Genomic DNA, 15438 nt, shown 5'->3' with positions numbered 1-15438 from the left:
GCCTGTGGGATGCGGCAGTGGAGGCCACGGCATGCTTTCTGCAAGCAGTTCTGCGAGGTGATGGGGCAGAAACCAGGTTTAAGCGTAAATGGAAACAAAGAAGTGAAAGCCAATGGGAGGTCAGGCTGAGGAGAGAGGACACGAGAGGAGCTCGGGGAAGGGCACGGAGGGCCTGGAACCTTCAGTGCAAGCTGGCGATGGGAAGGATGAATCCAGGGAAGGGTCCTGGAGGCGAGGGCTTCGGACCCAGGTTTGGGAGGGGGCTGACCTTGTGCAGGAGGAAGGGAACCTCACGTCTGGCTGGCTGTGCCGGTGGGGAGGCCAGGCTCTGAGCCCGTTGGCTCCTGGTTCGCTCCATCTTCCCCGCTAGGAAGGTGAGGCTTTTGGCTGAGCGGAGCGGCTGAGGGAAGCTGCTAACGGAGCAGGGGAAGGAGGGCAGACCAGGACGGGGAGACCTTGACTTGGAGCGGGTCAGGCTTTAGGCAAATAGTGGGGCTGATTAGGGGCTGGGTTTTGCTGGAAGGGCAGGAAACAAAGGAGGAGATGGTTCTTATAACCGACCCTGGCCTCTGTCCTGGGGAGGGAAGAAAGTGAGGCCAGGAGAGGGTTATAAGCTGGAGAAGCCGGAGGGATCAAGGTACTGTCGGTCTCTTTCGAAATGCAAATATCCCTGAGAGGGGCAACTGAAGAAGCCCCAGCATCATGACGCCCGCTGGGACTTTTCCCTCCAGGAATGGAGATTCTGGAGCCATTGCGGAGCCCTCGGGAGGATGAGTCTGTGGGCAAAGAAGGGGGCAGAGAGGGTGCGAGGGACATACCCTCTCCTCCCTGCTCTGTACATTGCTCTGGTTTTTTTTTGTTTGTTTGTTTGTTCTGCAAATCTGGTTTTAATGAAAGTGTTTTTAAAATGTTACTTTGTTTTTTGTTTTTTTTGACTGATTTTATTTTATTTTTTTAACATCTTTATTGGAGTATAATTGCTTTACAGTGGTGTGTTAGTTTCTGCTTTATAACTAAGTGAATCAGCTATACATATACATATATCCCCATATCTCCTCCCTTGGCGTCTCCCTCCCACCCTCCCTCTCCCACCCCTCTAGGTGGTCACAAAGCACCGAGCTGATCTCCCTGTGCTATGCAGCTGCTTCCCAGTAGCTATCTATTTTATAATTGTTACTTTGAAATGAACTAGACATTGTCTGGAAGGCAGGCAGCTCTGTGAGGCTGGAGACAGCTCTAAATGTTGATATGACTGGGATAGGAGATGCTGAAACACAAATAACACAAATGAGAAGGATCAGAGCAATGAAAGCCAGGAGGAAGTTAAAACAGGTGGGTCTTGGGAAGAATATTTTCAAAAGGCAGTGCCAGAAAGTGCCTTACCTACAGGGTAGGTATTTGGTAAATAGTCATTGAATTAAATTGAATTCAGTTTTGGCTCTGGAGGAAGTGGGGCACCTGGAGGAGCTCCCTGCAACGGTTGTTCTGTACAAAAATTTTGCATCATATTTACAATTTTACGGAGCCTTAGAACCTGAGGAGACAGTGTTTCTGTTTTGTGTACCATCATGAGCAGCTCCTTAGCACACACATGGCCTCTACCAGACTGGGGTTCGCAGGTGTCATCTGGCTTATTCCCTGTCCCCTCCAGCTTGCAGCCTAGAACCTAGGACATGCTCCTTAATGAATCCCACACCCAGAGTAGGTTCTATCTTTGAGAATCAGAATTAGAAACAAGTAGAGAGGAAGAGAAATCTGGGGGCCAGAAGGAGGTCTGGCTGGGAGTGGGGCAGAGGCCGATCCTCTGCATCTGTCCACAGAGCTGCTGGTCTGAAATACTTCATACTCAGTGAGGTTGCTGCAGTCAACAGGAGAGGGCATTTAAGATGCTGAGAGGTGGTATAGTGGGACAGTGGATATTTTTCAAGGTTTCCTTCCCCACTCCCAAAGCTCTCCCCAGTCTCTCCTATCCCCACTGTCCCCACCCTTCTCCAAGTGACCTTTCTCCCCCTTCCTGCACAGTTTGCCACTTTCATTGAAGGAAGATACAAAAGAACATAGACAAAAGAGTCAATTTTTTTTTTTAAACTTCAAAAGGCTAAGCCTTAAAGAAAACTGAATGTACAATTCTCTATAAACCAGTGGTGTTCAACCTCATCGGACCCAGTAGGCTCCCTTTTCCTTTAACTCAACCTTTCTATTACCAAAAATTTCAAACATTTACAGCAGTTGAGAGAATACTAAAATAAGCCTTATTACCCATCACTCAGCCTCAACAATTATTGATCCATGGTGCGTCTTGTTTCATCTCTACCTGACTCACTCCACTACCCTGATTATTTCAAAGCAAATCATAGCATTTTATCTGCAAATACTTCTGTATGCAATCTTTTAAAATAAAAGACTCTTGTTAGAAAACATAACCCCAATACGATATTACATCTAAAGGTTATTAATGATAATTCCCTCATCACTGTGTTCACATTTCCCTGATTAACTTATACATTTCTAACAATTTGTTTGAAACCCCTCTTTATAACGGCTACTTTGCAAAGTCCCCCTTATTATCCTGAAATTAAAGAAGATACAGAAGATGTGGCACATATATGCAATGGAATATTACTCAGCCATAGAAAGAAACGAAATTGAGTTATTTGTAGAGAGGTGGATGGACCTAGAATCTGTCATACAGAGTGAAGTAAGTCAGAGAAAAACAAATACCATATGCTAACACATATATATATGGAATCTAAAAAAAAATGGTACTGATGAACCTAGTGGCAGGACAGAAATAAAGACGCAGACGTAGAGAATGGACTTGAGGACACGGGGAGGGCGAAGCTGGGACCCAGTGAGAGTAGCATTGACATATATACACTACCGAATGTAAAATAGATAGCTAGTGGGAAGCAGCAGCACAGCACAGGGAGATCAGCTCGATGCTTTGCGATGACCTAGAGGGGTGGGATAGGGAGGATGGGAGGGAGGCTCAAGAGGGAGGGGATATGGGGATATAGGTATGCATATGGCTGATTCACTTTGTTGTACAACAGAAATTAACACAGTATTGTGAAGCAATTATACTCCAGTAAAGATCTATTAAAAAAAAAGATACATACAACCAACCTACATAAAAACAAAAACCAACAAAAAACTCCCCAATATAATGCTTTCTCTGACTATAAAGGAGAAATAAAATGAAAGAAACTTAAAATAAAACATATATTTCAATGTTTAAGTACTTGGGACACTACAACACTAGAGCAGTGGTCCCCAACATTTTTGGCACCAGGGAATGGTTTCATGGAAGACAGTTTTTCAACGGATCTAGGTTGGGGGGTTGGGAGGTTTGGGGGGATGGTTCAGGCAGGAATTCGAGCCATGGGGAGCGATGGGGAGCGGCAGATAAAGCTTCGCTTGCTCGCCCGCTGCTCACCTCCTGCTGCAGGCTGTGGACTGGTAGTGGTCCACGGGCCTGGGGGCTGGGGACCCCTGCGCTAGAGGATATAATGAAGTAGGTCTATGCTTGAACTTGAATCACTGTGAAAGTGACAGCTTTGAACACAGACTGATATTGAGGTGTCATGTGTTGACAATCACTGTAAATGGCATTGCCATTAGTGACATACTTTTTGAAATAAACCCTCGAAAAACCTTCGGACAAAACAGGGTACAGCTGTCCCTTAATTTACAGCATTGTTGCTGTTCCTGAAAATTCAGTGTATATTCAAAGTGTGCAAAAATTACTTTAGTTGTAAAATGGAGTTAGGCTCTCTGTGCAGTTAATTATAGACTATTTTTCATTTTATTTATTAAAAATTTTAAATGTATATATTATTGTTATTATTTGCTTTAAAAACACATTATTGAGGTATGATTGACATATGAAAAGCTGAACATATTTAATGTCTACAACTGATGAGTTTGGAGATAAGTAGATACCCCTAAAACCATCACCACAATTTATGCCATAAACATATCTACCACCCCCAAAAGCTTCTTCCTATCATATAAACAATTTTTTAAACTGATATGGATGTCTAGAGAAATATTCAAGAGTCACATGGGACATAGAACAATTCTTTATTGGTGGGACCATCCCATGCATTGTGAGATGACTATTATTCTTGTCTCCTGCCCTCTAAGTGCCACAACTATTTAGATTAAAGGAGATTAAAGGCAACTCAATTCTGGGATTAGCAGAGGCAAACTATTATATACAGGATGGATAAACAACAAGGTCCTACTCTATAGCACAGGAAACTATATTATTCAATATCTTGTGACAAACCATAATGGAAGCGAATACAAAAAAGAATACATACATGTATAACTGAGTCAATTTGCTGTGCAGCAGAAATTAACACAACATTGTAAATCAACTATACTTCAGTAAAATAAAAAAAAAGAAAATTCAATGTATGATCCTTAATTGAATCCTGGATGGAACTAAAAACCAGCTATGAAGACCATTATTGGGATACTTAGGGACATTTGACTAACAGATTGTATAATATATAATAGTATTAATGCTAAATTTCTTGCTCATCTGGAAAATTATTGTTCTATTCTTGCAACTCTTCCAGAGATTTGAAAATTTTGAAAAGAAGATGTTTTGGGGGAGCTGCCCTCACAAATTTTCAGAATTGCCATGGGGGCAGTGCCACGCCTATTGAGAACTAGTGTCCTAAGTGAAAGATCCAGCGTTATGGAGATTGAGCTGGGGAAGAAGCAAGAGGATTAGAAATGGGAGTGGGGTTCTTCCCCGTGCACTGTCTTGAGGTGGGTCCAGGGGGTACCCAGAAACCTCTTTAAATATATTGTAGGTTTCCAAGAATAGTAATGAATTGTAACCTGCTATCCTCTGGGACTTTGGAAGTGGAACCCTTGCCAATATTCCCCAGGCCACAAAGGCATGGGAATAGCTTTCCATTGGGAGAGCATCAGAAAGTCCCCATGTCCCTAGAAGTACATAAATTGCTGATAAAGGGAGAAGAGCTCATGGGGTGAGGATGACTATGGCCCGGAGGCCCCCTCCATGCCCACTCCCACATCCTGGACTCTGGTCCTATCTCTGGAGCCCAGCTGCTACCCTGAATGAAAAGGGGATATAGAATGGGGGGTGGAGTGGAGGACGAGGGACACACACCATTTGACTGAGCTAAACTTAAAATGTCTGAGTGATCAGTAATGTGACTAAATTATTTGCTGCTGTGTCAAATGGAAATGAGGGCTCAGATTGAGTGGAGATATAGAAAAAGAAGTTACATTTCTTTTGGTAAACCTTGTGGCTTGTGAAAAATTGAATCTGTTAAAGTAGTTAGATCAGAGGTGTCCGTGGAATAGAGTATTCACTTTCTGAATTCAACAGGATGCTCTTATTTATTTCATGTTTTCAGTGCCATTGTTTCAATTCTCAGAGAAGTGGAAAGGTCAGGGTCAGCACTGTGTGTATAGAATGTATCAGAAAAATGACGGAAGTAGACAGAGGATTGTGCAAACACAGAAGTACCATTTTAATAGCGGCAGGGCGTTGCTGGGGAGAAGTAGAGTCTGAAATTGTGAGGATGGGAAATAACAGAACTCTTTCCCTGTTCTCTAATTAAGAAGAGATGAGGAAGACAATTTGTTCATTTAGTTAAAAAAAAAATCAATTTGAGAAGAAAATCATATTTCTAATTAAGACCTATAAAGAATATATGGGCCCCTCTGAAAGAAAACCCCTGTGCCTTCAGCCGCCTCCCTTTGTTTAATCAGAAGATGTGGTAGGAATTAGCAGGGGCAGATGGCTGAGATCCTATCGCAGCAGCCCCAGGAATTAGGAACATTAATTTTAAAGGGGGATTAAAGCACAGAAGAACATTTTTAAAACATCATGCATTTTCATAAGCATCTAGGCACGCTCTCTGGCTAGATGTTTATGTGACGGGTCTTTGGAACAGAACCTGTGACAGAAGCAAGGGGGCTGTACATGGGGGGAAAACATCAATATTTGTCTTGCTAAAGAACCAGGAGGAGTTCTTCTCTTGTCTCAGTTTTGGTTGCCTGGCCCATGGGATGGAGGAAGAAGCTGGCATCAATCCAGCTTGGCAGATCATGGTGTCTATGGGGATTGAGGCCTCTCTTAAGACCAGACCTCTACAATATTTCACTGCCCTGTATGTGCAACGTCAAGTTAGTCTGGTGTTGTAGTCTTCAGCCTGGTGAATGCGTAGCCCTGGGGATGTCCAGAGACCTTGCACGTGGCACGAGGGCACGCGGCTAGTTTAGATGCTCACGCTCCACATGTCTTCTTTCCTAATATTTGTCTGCCTGGGAACGTGCCTGAGGTCTGCACATTCTCCTTTCTCATCTCCGCTCCCGCTCTCACTTTAGAAGACATCGGCATACCTCCCTTCTGATCTCTCCCTCCTGACTGTGGTCCTTTGCCTCATGATAGATAAACGCCCAGGGGCAACAAACAAAAGGCACAGCCTTGAGAAAGTGACTGGCTCTGATGATGCGGTCGAAAATCTTCTCGTTACTTGGTTGGTTTCTGACTCTTCACTTTCATCAAAATTGATGTGTGCCCCTTGTCCCTGACTTCTGCCTCCCTTTTCACCAGGGTAGCATTAAAGACATAATTATTGTGTCTGTGAGGGCATTAATGGTGTCTGAAGTCAAGGTGTGTCTCATAGTCAATGGCATCTTATAATTCCTTCAGTTAGGTCTCAGTCATGAAGTGGTTTTATTGCCTGATAATTTCAAGTAAGAAAGCTCCAGAATGAAGACTTACAGGATGGTATCCACGGCTTGGAAGGAAATCCCAGAGACAATAGTGGAACATCATAAGAAATGTTGATTCTCCAATGTTCTTGATGGCACAGAGGATGATATTGGGTAGAAAACTGTGGTCGTTAATGTCTCAGTTGAAAAGTGATTCAGAAGAGCTGGACTCAAAATGTGAAGATGTAGGAGTACCATAGCCAATTTATTCCACTTATATTAGCCTTTTTATGAATGCTCAAGCATGGTGTATAATTACAATCTATGTCTAAAGTCTAAAAAAGATCTTCTAATAAATCTAAAAAAACCTAATGTGATAAGGAAGTCTGGCATCATGGTTTAATTGGCAGGACATTTTCCCCCTCTAGGTAAGTAAAAGAATATGTCTTATAATCAATAATGTATTATATTCAGAGAAATACAGTATGTTTAATGATTATATATCAAAATGTGTAATATATTTATGTTGCTTCAAATAACTGTGTAATAATAACTGTAATGATAATGTAGCTCAGAAGAAAAATGTTAACACACAACTGTATGGGTATAGAAAAAAAGTTCTCTCTGTTTATACACACACTGTAGTAATAGTAGTTTTCACAGTGTCTGACATATGTCCCTGTGTTTCCCTTGAAAATTTAAAATATCCATGTGTGTTTACTGTAGCACCCTGGGGTGCCCCAGCACACAGTTTGGGAAACACAACTATAGGATGTATTTATGATCTTCTCTATTGACTTATTGAAGCTCAGGCTCTCTGTTTTCCCTGAGGTGATTAGGACTCTGGCAGCAGCTCAGGATGAAAACTTCATGAAACTGGACAAAGAAGAGGCCAAAAATAGTCCAAGGAGGAACCCTGGACTCAGTGAGAGAGTTTCACTGGGACAAATAGCCATTTGTGTATCTAATTTTGAGAGGCCTCTTATCCTGACTGGCTGCTAAGGTTTTAACATTGTCACATGCAGCATTCTCTCTCTCTCTTACTGCAGTCTGAGATGTAAACTCTGAGAAAGCAAAGACCATGTCTTCTTCACAATAATATATGACACTGAAAATTAAGTATTATTTTATATTATGCCCAACACAGTGCCTGGACTTATTTATTGATCTAAAAATCAATAAAATAATCAATGGAAGAAAGAAAAGTATATCATATTCAGTACAAAATACAATTTTTTGAACTTCCTTTATTGAAGAAAAGTGTTAAGCGCAGTGTTATGTTTTCTTAGGACAGATACTCATTTACATCAACGTGGGTATCAAATCTGGTACCCAGGTATGGTTTAAGAAGAATGCTAAAAAATAAAAAATAAATAAAAAAAGAAGAAGAACGCTAAGCTGTGCAGGGAGGGAATGAGGCCGTCCAATGTCCCCTTCTGTCATGGAGACGAATACTTGCAATCATGGTCCCACACCTAACAATTCCAGTTTTCAAATTCTACTTTTCCTTTGCCTACAGAGTAAGAAAACACTGGTCTTGTAAAGAGAAAGTAAAACTCTTTTTTATATGTGCAAAATCTACTCTCTATCTTGATGAAGAGGCTTTTTTTTTTTTTTTTGATATGCCAAGCAGTATCCCCTCACCCACTTTCTTTAAAAATATAACTAAAAGTTTTCAGTTGTTAATTCTCTAAGGCCATTTGAAGTTCTGAGTTCCTGGAGTTCTCTGTGTTTCTGTGAACCCTTGAATCTCTAGCTTAAGCTTTACAAATCCGTGTCTTGGGTCCCCGTTGCTTCATCCAGCATCAGACCTTCTCCGCTGGGCCTTCCAGGGATCAGACGTTTGCTGTTTGCCCCTGGATTCTGCAGTTCAAGGTGGGGAAGGGGCGCCTGCTTTGCTGTTTGCCCCTGGATTCTGCAGTTCAAGGTGGGGAAGGGGCGGCTGCAGGCACCGGAGATGAAAAACGGAAGCCTTGGACAAACGCTAGAACATAAAACCACGAGCTTTTTTAAAGGGAAAGGAAGGGCCGTGGCGAAGTAAAAATGATGAAGAGGTGCTTTTAGCAACAACTGGTGACCCTGATGATTATTTCAAAGTCAGTCATTTTGAATGGTTTAAGGTGTTAACCTTGGCCCAGACCAGCTGCCTTTTAGCCACAGAGGCTGAAGGTGTCCAAAGTGAATTATGCAGAAAGCCATTTAGGCTGAGCCTCTTGGCATTCTGAATCGGATGCCATTTTAAATTTTTATTTTCTCAGGGTCGCTGCGTGTGTGTTTCTTTGCAAAAGCAGTTTAGGCCCTGGAATTGCAAGCTTTTCTGTTAAGACCGGGGCTGCTTTGCTATCTCCTATCTTTGTTCTTCACCTCATTTTGAAGGATTGTTACGCATTTGTAAGTACAATGGGATTATTTATTCATTGTCTGTCCACTCTTTTCTGTGCCACAAAAGGAGAAATAGCCTGCACTGCGACTTAAGAGCTTTCTGACCGCTCCAAAGTCATGACATTTCCTTTGCTTTTTGATGGCTGGTTTTGAAAAGCCGGGGAAGCTGGGTGACAAACTCTGTTGGGTCCAGGAGGGAGATGACTTGTCGTTTTTGTGAAAAAGCATATTTAGTCACTTTTAAAAAGCAAATTGTGGACTTAATAGAGCCACACAGTCTTCTTTGGAGATAGCTACAAGGTGGATTGTCTTGATAAAACATTTGAAGCCAGAAATCCATCAAGCGTCAGAGAATATAAGCACCGACCTGAACCCAAGCACACAACATTCTCACCAAACTTCAGAGTTATTTTTTTTTTAATAGAGAAAGGATAACTGTCCAGTACCTTTCATTTTGTCTTCTTTGCAATTCTTCCAGTTCCAAATCAAATGAAAGAGTCTGATGATGAACTATTTCGAGTCTATCTGAGACCATATGCATTGGTATCTGTAGGCTCAGCTTTTTGGCTTTTCTGTAGAAGCTGTGACCACGCACTTGAAGCTGAGTATTTAGCAGGCCCTTTGATGGCCAAGGGCAAATCTCTATGTTAAACAGAACAAATGCCTTCTCAGCATCATCTACTTCCAAGTCCCTCCATCATTATGAGGTTTATATCACTTCTTAGGTGATATTGACAGAGCAGCCCCAAGTCCTGTTGATTTCATCCTAGGCACTCACCTGCCTTTGGGGTAGCTGTCACCAGGTGAGGTCTTTAGGCTTGGCGACGATTTGCCAGATGTAAATGAGAGTGAGTGAGAGAGAGTCAATTGTTACTTATATGTTTTCTATTAAAGTAATAGCTATACTAAGCAATAATACAAATGATTAACAATATTTTAATTACTAAGCCCTCTCCCAAACCATCATTTCAGAGTCTCAGTTTTCTGAGACTTTGGACCCTTGAAGCACAAATTCTGTGGACTGTGTTGAGAAAGCAAAAAACTGAGATTTCAAAAGGGATTTTATTTGAAAAATGAAACATGCACCTTGCAGAATGTTTGTGTTTTATTGTGAGCAATGGACTGAACAAGATGGAGAGAAGCCTTAGTTCGGGAGGGGGGCAGCTGGAGTGGGCCCCCCTTGTCCTGGCCCCTGCTTTCCTGGCTCTGCTGCCCAGGCCCTGGGAAAGCCTGTGATTGCTGCCTTTGTCTTTCTTTTTTCTCCCTTCCTTCTTTCCTTCCTGGAAAAGAAAAATACAGAAAAATAGAAAGATCAATGAAAGATTAATACTTGTATACTCACCCAGAATTAACTAATTTTTACACTTAGTCATTTTTACTTTAGGTTTTTAAAAATCATTTAAAAGAAACTTTACAGATAAAATTGAAGTCCCCTTGATTTTCCCTCCCCAGTACCATTCATGTTCCTCTTTCCTCAGAAAAGGGAACTTTATGACTGTAGTTGTCCCAACTCCCCATGAAAAGTCTACAGTATTGCTAGTACCATTAATTAAAAAAATTCTAATGGTATTGTAATGTTCATAGTACTCTCATTGCTTTTTCACTCAATATTTTATCTTCCAAATCTTTTGATGTTGAGAGATGTGTGTGTGTGTGTGTGTATGTTGACTCATTATATTTCTGTATAGTATTTAATTGAATGAATATATAAAACTTTCCTCTTGATATGGTCAAACACGTCCAATATGCTGTCAGTCATCCTCTTGAAGAAATGTCCCCTGGGACCCTCTATCCTTCCCCAGTAAGAACTGTTGCCTCTTACACTGGCAGTGCACCTGTTATCCTAAGACTTTTCCTTTTGCATTTCCAGTATTGGATTTCCTCTCTCCTCTATTCCCTATCTTCCTCTTTCTTGATTTACTCCTTTGTTTTGGCAAAGACATTTTACAGTAGTCTCCTGAAAACGAATGTGTAGGAGATACACTTTTTGAGAACTTGAATGTCTAAAAATGCCTTATTTTGCCCACACACTTATAATACTTCCATTGGATGTGTAATTTTAGGTTGAAAATAATTGTTCCTCAGAAAAATTTTAGAGGCATTTCTCCACTGTCTTCTACCATCAGAATAGTATTATTTAGGGCTGGAAGGTTATTCTTGTAATTGTTCTTTGTTTGACACCTCTGGCTATTGTTTTTCCTCTTTGGAAGTTTAAAGGGTCTTCTGATGTTCTGAAATATCAAGATGGCATGTCCTGATGGAGGTTAATTGTCTCCCATGTTCTGGGCAGTAACTGGACCCATTCAGTCTGAAACACATGCTCTTCAGTTCTGGGAAATTTCTTGAATTATTTCTCTAATAATTTCATCCTAAACTTTTATTGTTCCTCTTTTAAAAGTTTTCCGTCTCTTTAGCTTTTTGTCCTTCTTTAAGGGATAGTTTTTCAACTTTATCTTTTAACCCTCAAAATGAAGTTTTTCATTTTTGCTATCTTTTTAACTTCTAAGTGTCTTAAAAAAATCTTCCTTTCCTTCTTTTTAAAATGTTCTCTTGTTATTAGCTCATGGAAATAGAATATCTTCTCTTATGTCTGTAATGATACTACTAATATTTTTAAAGTTTTCATTCGTCTCACATGGAGTCTTTTCCTTCAAGTTGCCTTGATAGCTCCTATCTTTCAAGCAGAGGACTTCTTCAAATGCCTGGGGATCCTTGGTTGTCCGGTTGTATTTGAGCGGGGCACTAAACCTAATTGGGACATGAAGCTAACTGGAGGCTTCACGTAGGCAGATCTGGCTGTGTCATTTGGTTTAGAAACTCCCCATGTAATTTTCTTTAGATCTTTTTCTTGGGATTTTCCCCCAGAAAAGGCTTTTTATGCTCTTGATTGGAATATACATAAGCCTGTCTGTCAGAAATTTGGGAACCAAATGGAGAGAACAAGATGGGAGTGTCAACCAGAATTAAAACTTTTACTTTAATCTTCCTATTTTCCTAAGGTACCCTTGCCCTCAACTAGGCTGGCGTCCCCCAACCCACAGACCTTCTATTTTACCCTCTACAGAGAATAAACTATGGGGTCAGGAAGGGGTAGCTTCCCTAGTGGGCAAAGTGAGGATGGGGATTTGGGGGTCTAAACGCTTATTAAATATATTTTAACCAATTTTCTTTATAGCTCACCTTTACCCTCATGTCCAGTGGTACTGGTAAAGCCAATTGATAAATCTTTTGGTGATTCTGTTCTGTATATCAGGTTTTTTTTTTTTTTTTGGTTGCGTCAGGTCTTAGTTGCGGCACGCGGGAATCTTTTGTTGTGGCGCGGGCTCTTCCTTGCGGTGCGCAGGCTTCTCTCTAGTTGTGGCATGTGGGTTTTCTCTCTCTAGTTGTGGCGCAAGGGCTCCAGAGCACATGGGCTCTGTAGTTTGCGGCACGTGGGCTCAGTAGTTGTGGCGCGCGGGTTTAGTTGCCCCGTGGCATGTGGGATCTTAGTTCCCTGACCAGGGATCCAACCTGCGTCCCCTGCATTGGAAGATGGATTTTTTACCAATGGACCCCTAGGGAAGTGCCTCAGGTTGCTGCTTGATTTTTTCACTGCCAATTTAGAATTTGGCTTTCTGGGGTCTGCTAACTAAGTTACTGCTCATCCATCTGCCTGTCAGATTGCAAATTTTGCTGCTGCTGTTTGTTTTTCCATTCCTTTTGTTTCTGTGATTTTAACATCTTAGAAATCCATTGATTGTTATTTTATTGGGACTTAAAGAGAAAGTGAAGACTAACATGTGCATTTGAATTTCTATCTTTAAATGGAAGCCAATTTTGCTTTATTTTTTCCCATAGTTTAAAGTTTTGATTTTCACACTTATACCTTTAATTCATTTGGAATGTATTTTTATATGTAGTATAAGCTTATTGTTTATTTTCTAGGTAGAAAGCCAAATTTTCCAACATTATTAACTCAATACTTTATCCTTTCCTTTCTACCATGTAAGCCAATCTCTATCATATGCCATATTTCCAGCCTTTCTATTCTGTTTCATTAATCTCTTTATCTTTTCACTAATACCATACTGTTTTAATTACTATAAAGTTTATGACATCTTAATACCTACCAAAGCTACTATCCCTTGTTCTTTTTCAGAATTATGTTGACTCTTCTTGGAACTGTACTCTTTCATATGAACTGCAGAATCAATTTGCTAAAATCCACTTTGTCAACTGAGATTAGAATCACATTGATCTTACTGGAAAAAAATTATATCTTTATTCAGTTTCTCATCCATGAACAAGGTATATCTTATTTTCCCAAAAGTTCTTTTATGTCCTTTCATAATATTTTAGAATTCTCTCTTAAAACTTTTTGTTAGATTTATTTCTAGTTTTTTAAAAAAGTGTTGCTGCTACTGTGAATTACATGTGCGTACATACGCTAATGCATTTTAAAATAGTTATTGCTAGTGTACAGGAATGTTACTGATTTTAGTATGTTGATTTTGTAACTAGCAAAAACTCTTTTGTTGCTTCAAATAGTTGGTCTGTAGATTATCTTGCATTTATAAGTGGAAAATAATAATTGCAAATAATAGCAATTTAATGTATTTCTTTGCAAACTTCTTGCTTTTCTCCCCCTTTTCTTACTGTTGTCTAGCACTTCTACAACAATGTTCATGCAGGGAGAGCAGCTGTCTTTATTTCTGACTTTAATGGTGATGTTTCTAAATTTTCATCATTATGTGTTATGTTTGCTGTAGGTTTTTTTTTTTTTTAATAAATTTATTTATTTATTTATTTATTTTTGGCTGTGTTGGGTCTTCGTTTCTGTGCGAGAGCTTTCTCCAGTTGTGGCGAGCGGGGGTCACTCTTCATCACAGTGCGCGGGCCTCTCACCGCTGCAGCCTCTCCCGTTGCGGAGCACAGGCTCCAGACGCGCAGGCTCAGTAGTTGTGGCTCACGGGCTTAGTTGCTCCGCGGCATGTGGGATCTTCCCAGACCAGGGCTCGAACCCGTGTCCCCTGCATTGGCAGGCAGATTCCCAACCACTGCGCCACCAGGGAAGCCCTTGTTGTAGGTTTTTGATGAATAGTTTTTTTTTTTTTTTATCATATTAAGAAAATTCCCTCCTACTCATAGCTCACTAAAAGCATTTTTAAAAGCCACACATGAGTGTTTAATTTTAACAAATGACTTGTCAGCACCGACTGAGGTTTTCCCTCTTTATTTCATTAACGTGAATTATACTTTAATATATCCTGATGTTGAATTTTCTTTGCATCTCAGACTAAACCGCAAAAGATTATGATGTAGTTTAAAAAATATACTACTGGGCTTGATTTGTTAATATTTTAGGACTCTTCCATGTGTTAATAATTAAGATCGGTCTATAATTGTCTATCTCTGTACTCCTCTAGTTTTGTTATTAAATTTGTTACTAACTTAGTAAAATTAGTTGGTGGCTTTCCTTTCTTTCCTCCTTGAAATATTTTCTGTAGGATGAAGCGTATTCCTTCCTTGATGTTTTGTTAAAAATAATTTATAATACAAAATGGATCCTGATGGCTCTGGTAGGCCAGAAATTTGACCCCTGATTCCATTTCACGTTTCCAGTTTCTGGCAAGACTCTGAAAGGATTGCTTTGTGATTTACCGAAGTTGGTTTACCATCTGAGTTGAGTAAACTAACTAGAAACAGGTCTGTATTCAGGTACCAAAGGGAAGATGCTCTTCCCCGGGCAGTCCTGGAGGTTGTCATATACACCTTCTTTTTCAAGTATGCTAAAAAATTGGTATTACTGTAAAAAAAGGGAAGGAAAAAGATACTAATAAATATCAATGACTTACAATGGACCCCAAATGATGCTAGGTTTGCTCTCTAACTTAAATGTGCATTATTTTAAAAAGTAACACTGTATATGATCTGGATAACTATAGTTTCACAGCTTTTAAGGTAAGAAAAATGGAACACTCTCCAATGTCCTTTGTAATCTTGGGAGAAGATTACTCTGTTGTCCTGCAAACAAAGTTGATCTCAGAGCTGCAATTATGTAAGGCAGTAAGTATTGGGAAGAGGGTTGCTTTTGGAAATAATCTCAGGAGAAGCCACATTTTTCTGAGATCATTTTTTTTTTTCAAAGTAAAATTTAAAACATTTCAAAGAACCTTCATTTTTAATCATGTGGCTTCCTCTAAGTAAAATTTTCACTTGAAATGAATACAGGCCTATCTAGGGAATTACTTTCCAAATCGTAAAGAACTTAGATAAGCTTCCTTCTTAAATTCAATTCTCTTTTGAAGAGAAACAAGTAATGACTTTCAAAGTACTTAATGTATTTATTATAAAGGAGTGGCAATGGGAAAT

At 40.2% G+C, this 15438-nt stretch overlaps 1 long non-coding RNA gene across 1 annotated transcript; it reads left to right on the top strand.

Moving 5' to 3' along the window:
- The first annotated feature begins 1086 nt into the window (after positions 1-1086).
- Positions 1087-13848, top strand: LOC309629165. The gene is made up of 2 exons (XR_014244904.1): positions 1087-8580; positions 8633-13848. It is a non-coding gene; the product is annotated as an uncharacterized lncRNA (long non-coding RNA).
- Positions 13849-15438: the final 1590 nt, after the last annotated feature.

The sequence above is a fragment of the Balaenoptera borealis genome, assembly GCF_965194805.1.
Source record: "Balaenoptera borealis genome assembly, chromosome: 5".
Taxonomy (NCBI): domain Eukaryota; kingdom Metazoa; phylum Chordata; class Mammalia; order Artiodactyla; family Balaenopteridae; genus Balaenoptera; species Balaenoptera borealis.
This window is presented reverse-complemented; position numbering and strand designations above follow the sequence as displayed.